At 38.8% G+C, this 12,588-nt stretch overlaps 2 long non-coding RNA genes across 2 annotated transcripts; one reads left to right on the plus strand and one right to left on the minus strand.

Annotated features, from left to right (window-relative positions):
- Nucleotides 1-1,247: 1,247 nt before the first annotated feature.
- On the minus strand, nt 1,248-7,311 carry LOC112959760. The gene is made up of 2 exons (XR_003251662.1): nt 7,189-7,311; nt 1,248-1,294 (listed from the first exon to the last, which is right to left on the minus strand). It is a non-coding gene; the product is annotated as an uncharacterized LOC112959760 (long non-coding RNA).
- On the plus strand, nt 6,047-11,494 carry LOC112959762. The gene is made up of 3 exons (XR_003251665.1): nt 6,047-6,178; nt 10,803-10,974; nt 11,345-11,494. It is a non-coding gene; the product is annotated as an uncharacterized LOC112959762 (long non-coding RNA).
- Nucleotides 11,495-12,588: the final 1,094 nt, after the last annotated feature.

Genomic DNA, 12,588 nt, shown 5'->3' on the forward strand with positions numbered 1-12,588 from the left:
GGACTCAAAACAGCTGCTTAACAGCAAGATCAGACTTTGACCCTCCACTGAAATAGTTTTAAACAGCCCTACTGAGGTTGATAATATAATGTACCAGCATAAGATCATGCCTTATAACTTTGAGGTGCTATCAGTGTTAGTGGAACAGAAGTATGGTTTTCAAAATGAAAGCTGATTTGATAAAGTAGAGGAAATATTTTCCTTCTTATTCTCTCTGCTGGTACACTGAGAGAATTTTCAAACCACTCTTGTTGTTATTTTTAAGTTAACTTGTAAAAAGTGAATTTTAATTCTTTCTCTTTGGGTAGTTAAAAATCCCTCTGCCCACTCAGAAATCCAGCTTAATTTTTGCAARTATCAAACAATTTTATTATATTCCTTAAATGGCCTTTAAAATAATTGATTAGACAATAAATATAAAAAAGGGCATTAATTATATTGTGAGAAAAATTTTACTTCAGCCTGCAACTTGACACATTTTTCTTCCACAAAAGCTGCTAAATTACTATGAAACAATTTGATGCTGCTTGTAATAAATTTTGAAACCTAAGCTCTGTAGATATAAAATGACAAATTTAACTGCATTTATATTAAAGCAATTTTCTGCCCATCAGAGAGATGAGAAAATTAATATGTAAACCATTAAGTTACAGTCAAAAACACTATGCACTGCAACTGAAATAAGGATTTTTTTTATGTTATCACTTACATTTTATCACTTTCTCAAAAAAGAAACACTTACCCAAAATTACAATCACAGCATTTAAAGGAGGCCCATTAAAAGAATATATACTTTGGGGGAAATCATCCACGAACTATGGGRCAGTCCTGTTTAAGAACTGTTATTTTTATTTTTTGCTCTTTGTTTCAAGAACCTACAAGCAGCTCAGTGCACTCCTGGTGCAGGCGCAAGCGAACACTGCTGCCGGGTGCAGCGTCAGTGCGGGCTCTCTCGTGATCCTCACTGCTGAGCAAAGCAAAGCTGACTTGGAGAAGTAAACAGGGTGTTTTAGAAGCCTGATGCTTTGARCTTATGCACATGAAAAGCATGGTTTGTTTGTCGTGGGCGCCAGGCCTCCCTCAGCTTTCACCCCCTCGCCCTGACCCCGGCATTCCCGTTGGCCTTGGCCTTCCACGTGGTGCAGCAGCACCACCTTTCCAGGAGTTGGCCCCACTCCTGGTGAATCAGAAGCTGCTTTTCCTTGGGCATCCACCAGCCTGGCTTAGGTCCCAGGGCTGCAACCACAGATCTTCTGTCTTGAAGATCTCTAGAAGAGGATGGCTTCTTCTCCCTCTTCCCATTTAGAAAAAAAAAAAAAAAAAAAAAAATCCATCCCTGATTAGCTCTTGATTTTTTTCTTTCCCAGAAAGGGCTACATAGAATAAAATGAATTCAGAAACAATTTTATACGTGTGTTTTCCTGTACCTTCAGACCCTGAAATCCTATAACTGCGTCCAAATCTAAATTGTTGGTTTATTTAAGTTAAACTTTAATCATCTTCCAGAGTTGCAAGGGCATCTTTAGCCACATGAATAGAATATAATCAGCACGCTGCATTGTTTGAATCTGAAAACATCCTAAAGAATTAGCTGGGGGAGATAATCAGAAGCTTGTGGCTTTTTTCCTTTTGTCTTTTTTTTTTCCTATGGATTCCCCTCTCAAATCTCCCTTCTTTCACACAGACATTGAAAAATACAAACCACAAAATCTCTYTTTCTGCTACTACTTACACAGATGAGCCCTCAGAAAGCCCCCAACTATTTTCACMACCTTAAAGAGGTGGATCCTTTATCTCACCTGCAGCACCTGAACAGAGTTAAGGGCATTCTCATTGGCAAAGCTGCAGATACACTCACAGAAGTCCAAAAGTAAGAAATTAACAGAAGTGATGAGTCCCCTGGCATTGCTAGAGACAGATCACAACCTGCTGATTTGGCAACCACGGCTTTCACGTCTCAGACACCAATTTTAGCCTTCTGGAGAGGCGTTTCTGACTTTCCTCTCAAATTCCTATCAAGGTCCATAGCTAACACTGCACTTCTGTGCAAGGCACAACTTCCTCGCATTTCCTGACATGCTTCAATTCAAAAATGCGTCCACTGAAAAATATTGTAATGTTTGCTGCAAATACATTCCTTTAGATGCATACATCTCATGCAAATATCTTTTTTTGTTTGTTTGTTTGTTTTGCTGGGAACTCTTGACATGCTATTGCTGTAAAGGCCTTATCAGTGTGACCTAAGACTCTGAAATATTGACAGAAATATTCCAGTAGTTGATAGAACAAAACCTCCCTGCAAAGTCAACACGAAAAGCCCCTCCAATGTCACCCTTTCTTGCACCAGTTGGATAGAGGATGCCTAAATGGGAGAGAGGGGAAGGATCAGTCTCTTAGGAGAGCCCTGTGCAGAGCATTTCAGTTACTCCCTGCAAACTGAATCAGGCCCTGCTCAATCCATTACCTACCTCCAACATGATCCCCAGAAGAAGCTATTCTCTGTGTGTGGGAGTTGCAAACTAGCCTCCTGTTTACATTGAATTGTAGAACCGAGAAGCAGAGCAGAGGTGCTTGACACAAGAGATAGATGAGTTATACGAATATGATTTTTCCCCCCACAAATGAAGGCAGCAAATTCAGCTGCAATATGCGGCATCAGGATATTTATGGCTTGCAGGTGTTCATGAAAATATATGAGAATCCCATGAGGTTCACAGATTTTAGAAGGAATTATTGTGCACCTGGAAATTTGTCCTGCAAAGTGTGGTATTTGTTTCCTGTTGTTATTTGCTGTCCGTTCTTTTCTAGTCACCATGCATTATTCATGGTTGTACTTGTAGGAGAGCCAAATTCTACAGATACTCTTCATCAACAAGAAGGAACAGTTCAGACAAAAAATCCTCCTTAGAAAGGGTGACTTGTTTGTTTAACAGACCCAATACAGAATTATTTTACCTTCCTAAGCTTTTCTTTTAAAGTAAAATTTCTGTAACCTATCTCCAGAAAAATAAAAATTAAAAAAAAAAAATTTAAAAAAAGGGAAAAAAGAAAGTAGAACAGGTAACTTTGTCATTGTTATTTGGAACACAAAGCTGCCTTTCTGCTCAGCCCATAGCATTAAGCTGACCCTTCCATAAGGGCTTCAGGCAGGTGCATACAATTCCCTTACTTGGAAGTTTCTGAGAGAAACTTTGCAAGCCATAGCTTCTGTTTGCAAGGTGCACGTTTTCTTCTCCTTCCTAAGGAAACTGATACAAGGAGAAACATGGCCAGGAAAGGCCTTCCTTGGAAGGCAAGGAGCCAAACTACCTCACAAACAACATGCAGGCTGATTCTATTATGTGCCATACTAAAGGGTTGGCTAKGACACTTACTAGGAGTCCCTCAAATGTCAAATGTCATAGTTTGTCCCCTAAGGGGACAGAACATACAGACTGCCCTCCCCTCCATATGACTTTCAGTCMCATGAAAGGATTCCTAAGGGACCCTCAGTGCAAGAGGTGCAACATCTAGCAGAGAAAGCGCTTTGGCTCGCAATCCAAGTATTCTGCTGAGTCCTTATCTTTCTTTTAATCTCCTAAACGGTAAAAAAGGCAAACTGTTTTTCTTGCTCTTTGTCAGGGGCAGAGGGGAACACAATTTTTTTCATTAAATTTTCCTGACATGTCTGGTTTGATATTTGCATAGCTAGAACCCTTTCCTTCATAAACCCTTTCTATTTCATATGCCTAACTAAGAATTATTTGGAGATAAAATTGTCTAAACTTCCTCATCATTAACTTCTTCAAATTATACTGTCTGAAGATGTTTATGGATTAGCTAAGTAATCTACTGTGGAGCACAAACTGCAAACCAAAGTGAAATTGAGTTCCCAACTGACTGAGAAGGTAATTAATGATTTAACTGCACAACTGTTAGCCGATCTATAATGCAACTTAAAAGCTAATTGAGAACTGTAGAGCCAAAGGAAAGAGGAAAGCACTAAACAGCCACAATGCTCCTTCGAGTAGTATTTGGTCAGCCTGCTGTCAGACAGAGTGGAAAAAATGGCCATCCCTACCTCATATAAAAATAAAGAYGCTCTACAAAAATATGTGCTAGCATTGAGGAAGTGGCATTTTATGATCACCTCATTAAGAGGGCAAGTTTCTAGCACAGCACCAAATTCCACAGCTTCCCCTTCACCTTGGCTGGGAGCATTAACATGCTCTATTTCCCTCCCTGCTTGCAATGCATCAAAACCCACCCCAGCTACCCAGAGAAGTGTTTTCCACTGCCATTTTACAGGCCCGTTATCTTAATTACTCCCAGCTGACCAAGGAAGCCTAGAAATAATGCAATTGATTGGGCTCCTCTATCACCTGCAGCAACTTTTGCAGATTCCTGGCAGCTGGTACAGAATCCTTAAGGACCTACAGCTGTTGGGCCACCTTATGTCTGGGCAAGTGTTAATCTTTTCACTGCTGAGCAATACATGGGAGTATTTAGCATCCTACCAGAGCTGAGAAAGTGAATAATGATTTATGCCATGCAAGGATTTGCTCTACTCCTGCCATGTGCAATTTCTAAGCAAGGCCGTAGATTAGGTTTACCAAACAATGCACTTGCTTAAATCTCACTGACATGACCCTCAAGACCCTTTGAAGAAATTGTCCAAGTTTTGGAGATAGCTCTTAACTTTTAGGATATGTAGGATCTGTAACACCCATAGATCCCTATATTTTTAGGGTAATAACTATTAGCGACATTACCAAGGCCAAACTCTGTAAATCTTGGTAGTATCTGAATCCTGAGCCTTTTTCAGTGTGAGGCACTTTTTTAAGCAGCAAGAGTCGGGCTGATACATATTTTCAACAGRTATTTCACAGTTTGAGCCCTACGTGAGCTATTTCAGGAGAACAACACAGCCTTTAAAGCTAAGCTAAATGAATGAAAGCCATGCTGTACCAAAATCTTGGCCTTGCTCAAGTCAAAGGTGAAGCCAAAGATGAAGTCAAGGTGAATACATTTCAGTCCTGCCAGTGTTTCACCTTACGTGTTCTATGAGCAACTTATGGGCTTGTATATCAAGAAGACAGCTGTTTGTTTTGGTAATAAAATAAAAATAAGATACTAGTAAATCCGTCAGTGTTCTTTCCCTCCCTGATGAATATATTCTCCACAGTCTCTGCCTTTGAAAGGTTAGCTGTYTCCTAAAGGCAAGAGCAATGAAACCACAGTATTCAAGTTCAGTTTCCTGCCTTTCTCCTTTGTCTAAAAATGTTTTATTGGGAGGAAAAGGATTCTTAATTTCCTAGAATCAGCACTTAGTTGTGTACTTAAGCCTCAAAGCTGTAAGGTAACAATAATAGGACTTTGATTAGACTATAAAGCTTCAAGCACTGTCTTTTTTGTTATACGTCAGTACAGCACCTAACATAATGAAGTCCAATGCTTTCTATGCTCTAACACTGTGCATAGATAAATAAATTAAATAATAATAGTAATAAAATGCACCTACGCTCAGCAATTTGCAGACTCAGAGGAATAGTGGTTTTCTTTTTCCCTTGTTTCAAACTGTTTTGCAAGCCAGAATTATATAGCTCAACAGAATGCATAGAGACCATGAACAGCCAATTGGCCAAAGGTACAGGCTGTTAATCCTCCAGAAATGGCCTGTTATCACAATTAAGTCCTTCTCTTCAGGAAAAGAGAGAGAGAAAGGGAATGAGAGTGTAACTTGTGTTTATGTTTTTCTTCATTTGCTGTTGTTTGTCTTCCTACAAGAGTAGTAATGCTTTCGAGCCAGGACATTCACAGGAGATAAAAAAAAAAAAAAAAAAAAAAAAAGCTTCTTTCAGCTCCCTCTGCCTGGTTATGAATTCCCCATATCCCCAGACTTGCTGAAATGTATTGAGATTTAAATAAATCAGTTTTCCTTTTAATGCAGCTTGTTCAGAGCATAGATAGGCTGTTGCTGCTGCACAGGTGGAGGGAGTGTTAAGATAGAATCTAGTCAGAAATTGTGCTTTTGTGCTTTCCCTATTGGCAGTGTGATTTGTAGATAGAACAAATCTTACTTGCTGTGTTTGAAGCAGGGCTACTGAAGAAGGAAAAAAAAAAGTTTTCTAGATGGCTATCGAGAGAATAAGAAACTTAACTTCACCTGTGGACTTCTAATTCCATCTAAACAATAGAGGTGAGTGTTTGTGCTGGTGACATACTGTTAAGATGTGTTGTAGGCATTTTAGAGTTATTAGCACATGTGGATGAATGGGAGGGTTTCTCTCAACCATARCAGAAATGCCTATTTATATTTTTGTTTGGAGCAATAACAGTATAGTAGTTATGAGAAAGCTACTGATGTGTCAGACTGTTGATTAACTGTGTATTAAAATACCTATTCTGAATTAAAGATTTCACCAATCTCATACAACCCTCTCTTCGTTATGAAGTGTGGAAGGATGGTATTTATAAATTGTATCTGTACAAGGATTATAAACAATTAGAACTGAGACCATGTTCCCTGCGACTCAGGATCCTAGTGTACGAGAGAGGCAGCCTTATTAGCTGCTTTACACATCTTTTTTAAGTAACTATTCAGCAATTGAAATCTTGCCTTCCACATCCAGAGCTATTTACAGCATTTACTGTACGAAAGCTGTGCGTAGCACTTGGCTACGGTGGGTCAGAGAGGGTTATTAAACAATCAGAAGCAAAACACTGGTAAATGAAAATTGTCTTTCTCACTAGCATGTTAGTGTGAAGAACAAGATGTTGCTGATCTCTCACTAACATGGGAAACCAGTTAAAACATCCATTATGGTTAAGTCAGGTATGTACCTAACTAGTTTGCTGAAAAGAAATAAATATAAGCACGTGCCTTGGCACTTTACTGAATCCAGGCCCAATATAGCATTTCTGCTTTGAAGCAGGCATTGGGAACAATATGTTCTTATGATATTAATATAACCCATCTGCCAGTTGCATAAAGGCTGGCAAATTACCTCATCATTTTTCATCCTACATAGCAAGAAAAAAAGTTAAAAAGAAACCAATTCCCCTTATCACTGGGATGCTGCAAAGCTCTATGTTTATGAGCACAAGCTTGATGGTTCCATTGCCACCCCGGCCATGCTCTGAGCACAGACAAGTACTTGTAATTAAAAGGTACAAGTAATCCCAGAATATGAAAAAGCCAGGACTAACCAATTTCTGCAGGCATCAGTGGTGACAGTCACAACAGCCTGGAGGTGACAGTGTCCTTCCTGTGTCTGGCTCTGCTGTCTGAGAACAGGGCAGGTTCCTCTTGATATTCCTGGTAGTCCAAGCAGTTTGCTATTGACACAGCTGTGGCAATCACAAATCTCCTGGGCAGATTTCTCTAGAAACGTGACCCAATTCTGCTTTGCCCTGACAGAGCCTTTTCTCTGCTGTGGGTATTTCCCCTGGGAGACAGGTTTGTGGCCATGACCTCACAGACCTCCTTAGCCCATGGGGGCACCATGGGTGAAACAGTGCTGATGAGCAGGGATAAACCAGAGCTTGCTCCACTTTAGTAACCCTGGGCCTTAAAGTCTAAGAAGCAACAGTTCAAACCCAGGTGTAGTATAGCCATATTAGTCAGGCAGGGCTAATTACATCAGCTGCAGCACTGTGYTAATATGGTTGGTTTCAGAGTCAAATGTGTAATTTTGTATGTACACTGTTCTACCTCACATGCATGAGCTAACTGATATGCTCTGCTGCCRTAAGTTCCTCTGCTTTGACCTCGGTCAGAGAAGCCTGGTGTTTTTCCTTCTCATGTCAGGATATTTTGGAGAGAACAGTCCTATTCATCTCCATCACCCTGCCCCAGGAACWGAAAATGACTCTCTTGTGCTTGCAGTAGTAACAAATCTCAAACAGTACCCAAGGCTTGTGTCAATAATTATGCAATGCCTGAGGAAATGTTCTGACATTTGATTTTCCAAGACTGAATCAGGCATTATGTTCCCCATTATGCCGGTGTATACTATTATTGCTCCAAACAAACTTGGAAAAGCAATGATGAAATAGAACAGAAAACTGTATTTTAATTATATGCAAATATTCCATTTACAAGGAAGAGTTGACATAAGACCATTATCTGGCATCAAACACAAACCCATCAATTTTCAAGGTGAAAAGAAATCATAAAAGTTAATCTTAACTCCCTACCTGCAGGGTACAAACCAAATGTCTTTTCTTGCTTGCAATAAGCCCCATTGTTTTTGACTGAGCTAGATGATAAGAGAATATATTCAAATAAGGTATCCAGTTCTGACGACAATCTACCAAGTACCATGTTGGGTCATTCCAATGATTATTTTTTTTCTGATGTAAAAATAATAGCTTAACTTCAGTAGAACTGCAACAAATAATACCAGCTGTGCAATTGGTCTTTGACCCACGTTTGCTTTGTCTTCCATAGAGGTACTTCAGTTATTTAAAGCAGTTATTGCTTATATTCAAAGAGCATGAATACTGTGTGACAATGGGACCTCAATATAGAAAACTATTTAGACAAACAGATAATAAAGTTGTCTCCTATGCCTTAAATATACCTGCAATAAAAGAAGCAATAGCATTTTGTATGGATATATTCATTAGCTTTGGTTTTATTTTCTCCCAAGAACTAACTGTTTTAAATTCGAATCACAATCATTCCCAATACAGCTCAAAAAGGAACGATTTTGTGCTTACTGGAAACTGGCTAAAAGATCATGAATAGGAAGTAAAAATAAACAATTATGCATTAAGATGAGAAGCTGTGTTCAGCGGGAGCAAGGGACTGGTGTTAGGCCTACTGTTACTTAACAGCATTATTAATGGTCTTGAAGAAGAAGCAAACAGGACATTAATTAAAGTCTGTGGATCCAGCTATACTGAGATGTTTTGCAAACACCGTTGGGAGAGAAAATAATACAAAGGGAAAGAGATAGGTTAGAAAAATGAGCAGGAATCAGCAGAGGCTTCACCTTGACCAAATGCAGGTAATGAGATGAGGAGAAGTAAACTTATACATACATATTAAAGACACAGAAATTTCTGAAAAAAAAAAAAAATCAACATAGAAGTGGTAGTTTAAGTTGAATAAGCAAAAAATATATGTATTCTAACAGAACAATAAAGAATAAAGCAACAAAACGATCTGAATGAGGAGCCAGTGTTGAGGCCCTGGCACAGGAAATGTCAACCTTAGCTTGAGTTATCGGGTGAGGAAGAAATTTTGGCTTGGGTCTACAGTTTAGTTTTCAGGAACATGGGCTGAAACCGAACCTGTTTAACTGCTTTTAGGTGCTAGAGATGTTGGTGCTAACCAACATGATGCTAACCATGGGGTTAAGGTTGAATGTTTGTACATGAACAGTGCAAAAACACTGAATGACAGTTTTAAATGAATCTCACTCATGTCCCAGCTGATGTGCCACTAAACCACTCAAGGCTTTCCCAAATGGTCTGCCCTCCCTTTCCAGGTTCAGTACAGGCTCAAAATCCCTCTTTCTGTTGGATAGACTGAGTAATCCAAATATTTGTATGTCCATTGCTATTTGCTAGAGTTATGGTGTTTTATATCAAGTGAAAGGTTGTGAAGGCAGAGGGGCCGGTGTGTTTTATAGTGTTCTCAACAGTTTCTGTCACTCTGAGAGGTGYACACTGACCACATTGCAGGGACACAGGGCTGTGATCCTGCACTGTCAAGAGCCTCAAGACTCAAGAATAATTAATGGATGGTTACTTGGCACTACTGAAAGCTAGGCCATAGCCTGGCTTAATAAAGTTGAACTTACACTCATTGTAGCATTATTATAATTTTATATTTCTCTAATTTTATGCAAGCCACATAAAAGTCAAGAGTAATGACATTACATAAAGAAAAGGAGCATTTAAGATTAGGAAGAAGAGAAAAGTCATAGCTGTCAGATCCATTAGTTTGGAGAATAGCCTCCACTCTGTAGGGAGTGGATACATGTCCATTGCATGGATCATTTMAAACTACTCTGAACAAAATATGGGGAAATGTGCATGAGGGAGCGATCAATCCTGTTTTAGTTGGAGACATTATGGTACTGCACTAGGTTATCTAATTGCTTTCTTCTTTCTGTAGTTTGTAGGATCGCCTGAATTCTCTAGATGTGGTCAGTTTATGATTTTTAAAATGCTGTCAGGTGGGTAAGAAGTTTGTTAATCCTCATACAATAAGAAATCAGTATATATGATAGGCAAGGAAAATAAGATTGAGGGGAATTGCTGGAAAATGTTAAAAGCACTAAACAAAACTTGAAGGATTTTATTTTCTACCATTTCAAGTGAACATCTTTACTTTTGTAAATCACAGTTGTCAACTAGTTAAACAGCAAAGAGCTATTGTGACTGACCATAAATGTGCTCGCTTGCAATAGCAACGCATGAATATACAGAAGGTAAATATGCATTAGATACCTCTATTTAGCAGCTTGTAATTCACAGTGACATGGAATTCATTGCAGGAGACTGAACCATATTCCTTCTATGCTATCCTGATGTAAATCTGAAATAGCTCTATGCAGTTCAATGAGAAACCTCTGGATTCACTTTGGTACAACTGTTGAATTTATAAAACTCTGCTCTGAATGGCTGAAGTTTTACAACTTCTCTGTTGAACTCAGAAATAACTTATAATCATTTATATGCAAGCTCTGATAGATTTACAGGTGCAGAAAATGAGAATTAGCTTCAAGATTAATGTATAACAGAAAAATAATGCAAAGGTAAATTTAAAACAAGAGTACAGCCTTGTCATGTTTTTTCTACATTGCCAGGAAATAATGACTTGCCTGAGATCCTGTGACTGATAAAGTGCTCCTGTATTGGTTTGGTACTTCTGCCCTAGGAAAAAAAAAGAGAAAATTAATACCGCACATGAGTACCAAAGGAAAAAGAAAGGATGTCAATGGCAGCATTCTTCAGAGATCTCTTCTCTTCAGTAAGTCTGTAAGTGATCTGGGAAAGAGAGGGAACAGTGAGGTGACAAAGGTTTACTGATCATACAAATTTTTTCAGGATAGCAGGATTTTTTTCAGGATAAGAGTTGGTGATAAAAATGAAGGAGAGTATTATGAGATTAAATATTTAGGAAATAAAACATCAGATGAAATCTACCRTAGATAAATGTAAAGTGATACGCATGGGGAGAAAAAAAAAAAATCAGTCCTTACTTTACATATACACTAATGGCTCTGAGCTGATCAGTACTACTCAGTAATGGTCAAAGAGCAAATATTTGCCAAGAAGTAGAGAATGAAATAGAGATTATCATGGTGACACTCTAGAAATCCAGGCTACACCCTTATCCCAATTACAGTGCAGTTACAGTGGTTTGGTCGGCCACCTCCGAGAGAAAACAGCACAGCTGTGAAGCTGGAGAACCATGATGCAAGAATGCTCAAAACTGTGGAGCAGCCACCCAGTAAGGAACAACTGCATAGACTTGTTGGGCTGAGAAAAAGCAAATTAAGGAGAGAAGTGACAGAGGAATACAAAATTATGGCTCACTAGAGCAAATAGGAAGACGTCTTTCACTGTTCCTCCCAGTAACTAAGGATATCAAATGATTGAAAATGAAGCCATGGGTTCAGAACAAAGAAACCAACAAGCAAAATCTGGGTGTTCAATGTACAGATTAACTGTGATCCCTCCTGCCCTACTCGTGATTATTCTGGATGGTAAAAGCTTCTTACCCAAGTTTAAGAGGTGATTGAACAATTTCGTGGAATTGAAATCTATTGAGGGGTATCAGCTGAGCAGCACATTATTGAGGAGTACAGAAGAATTCTGTATTATGTTCTGGAAAATGTTTGCTTTGTTATTATATAATCTCTCTATGATCTATTTCTTGCCACTGTCATAGATATATCTTTTGTCTGAGTCAGTTCATCTGTTCTTATACTCTACGGTCACATAACAATAGCTTCACCCACAGAGGAAGGCTCAGTGATGGAAATGACTGGAATTTTTCTGGTGTTGTGTCATGGGGTAATTCATTTTCTTTAAGGTCTATATAGGATTCTGTATCACTGCCCTAATGCAGTAAAACATTTAAGCACATGCTAATTTAGACAAGAAACCTTGTGAAACCCTCCTCAGAAAATATGGAAATAGGCTACATACAGATTAAAATCTTCAAGCATTTTTCTCTAAAGCTATAGCTCCCTCGAAAAAGAAAAGAAAAGGGAAACAGTGGAACATGCAGACTCCTTTTCATATCTGAATGCAAACAAAAGCAGGAAACGCTTTATCCAAAACTCCCTGAAGACATCAGAAGGCATTTTCATTACCTTTAAAAGCCACAGTATCAAATATATTTTTGGTTAATACATTTGTTGATGACTTTGCTCAGAATTACACCAGGTTGAAGGTCTCCCAGGAGCTCAAGCAGTCTGCTAAGCTCTTATGGTAGAAGTAGCCAATTTCTTTTATTGGCAAGCCCTATGCAAGAGGTCAGATCATACAATTCGATGTGATATTAACCACGTCCCTGAGACAAGAGACCAAACTCTCATTTAAAACATGGCCAGCTGGAGGGTGCTTTCCACATAAGTTCAACTG

Source organism: Nothoprocta perdicaria, unplaced genomic scaffold (assembly GCF_003342845.1).
Source record: "Nothoprocta perdicaria isolate Ctin4 unplaced genomic scaffold, notPer1 scaffold_0, whole genome shotgun sequence".
Lineage (NCBI taxonomy): Eukaryota > Metazoa > Chordata > Aves > Tinamiformes > Tinamidae > Nothoprocta > Nothoprocta perdicaria.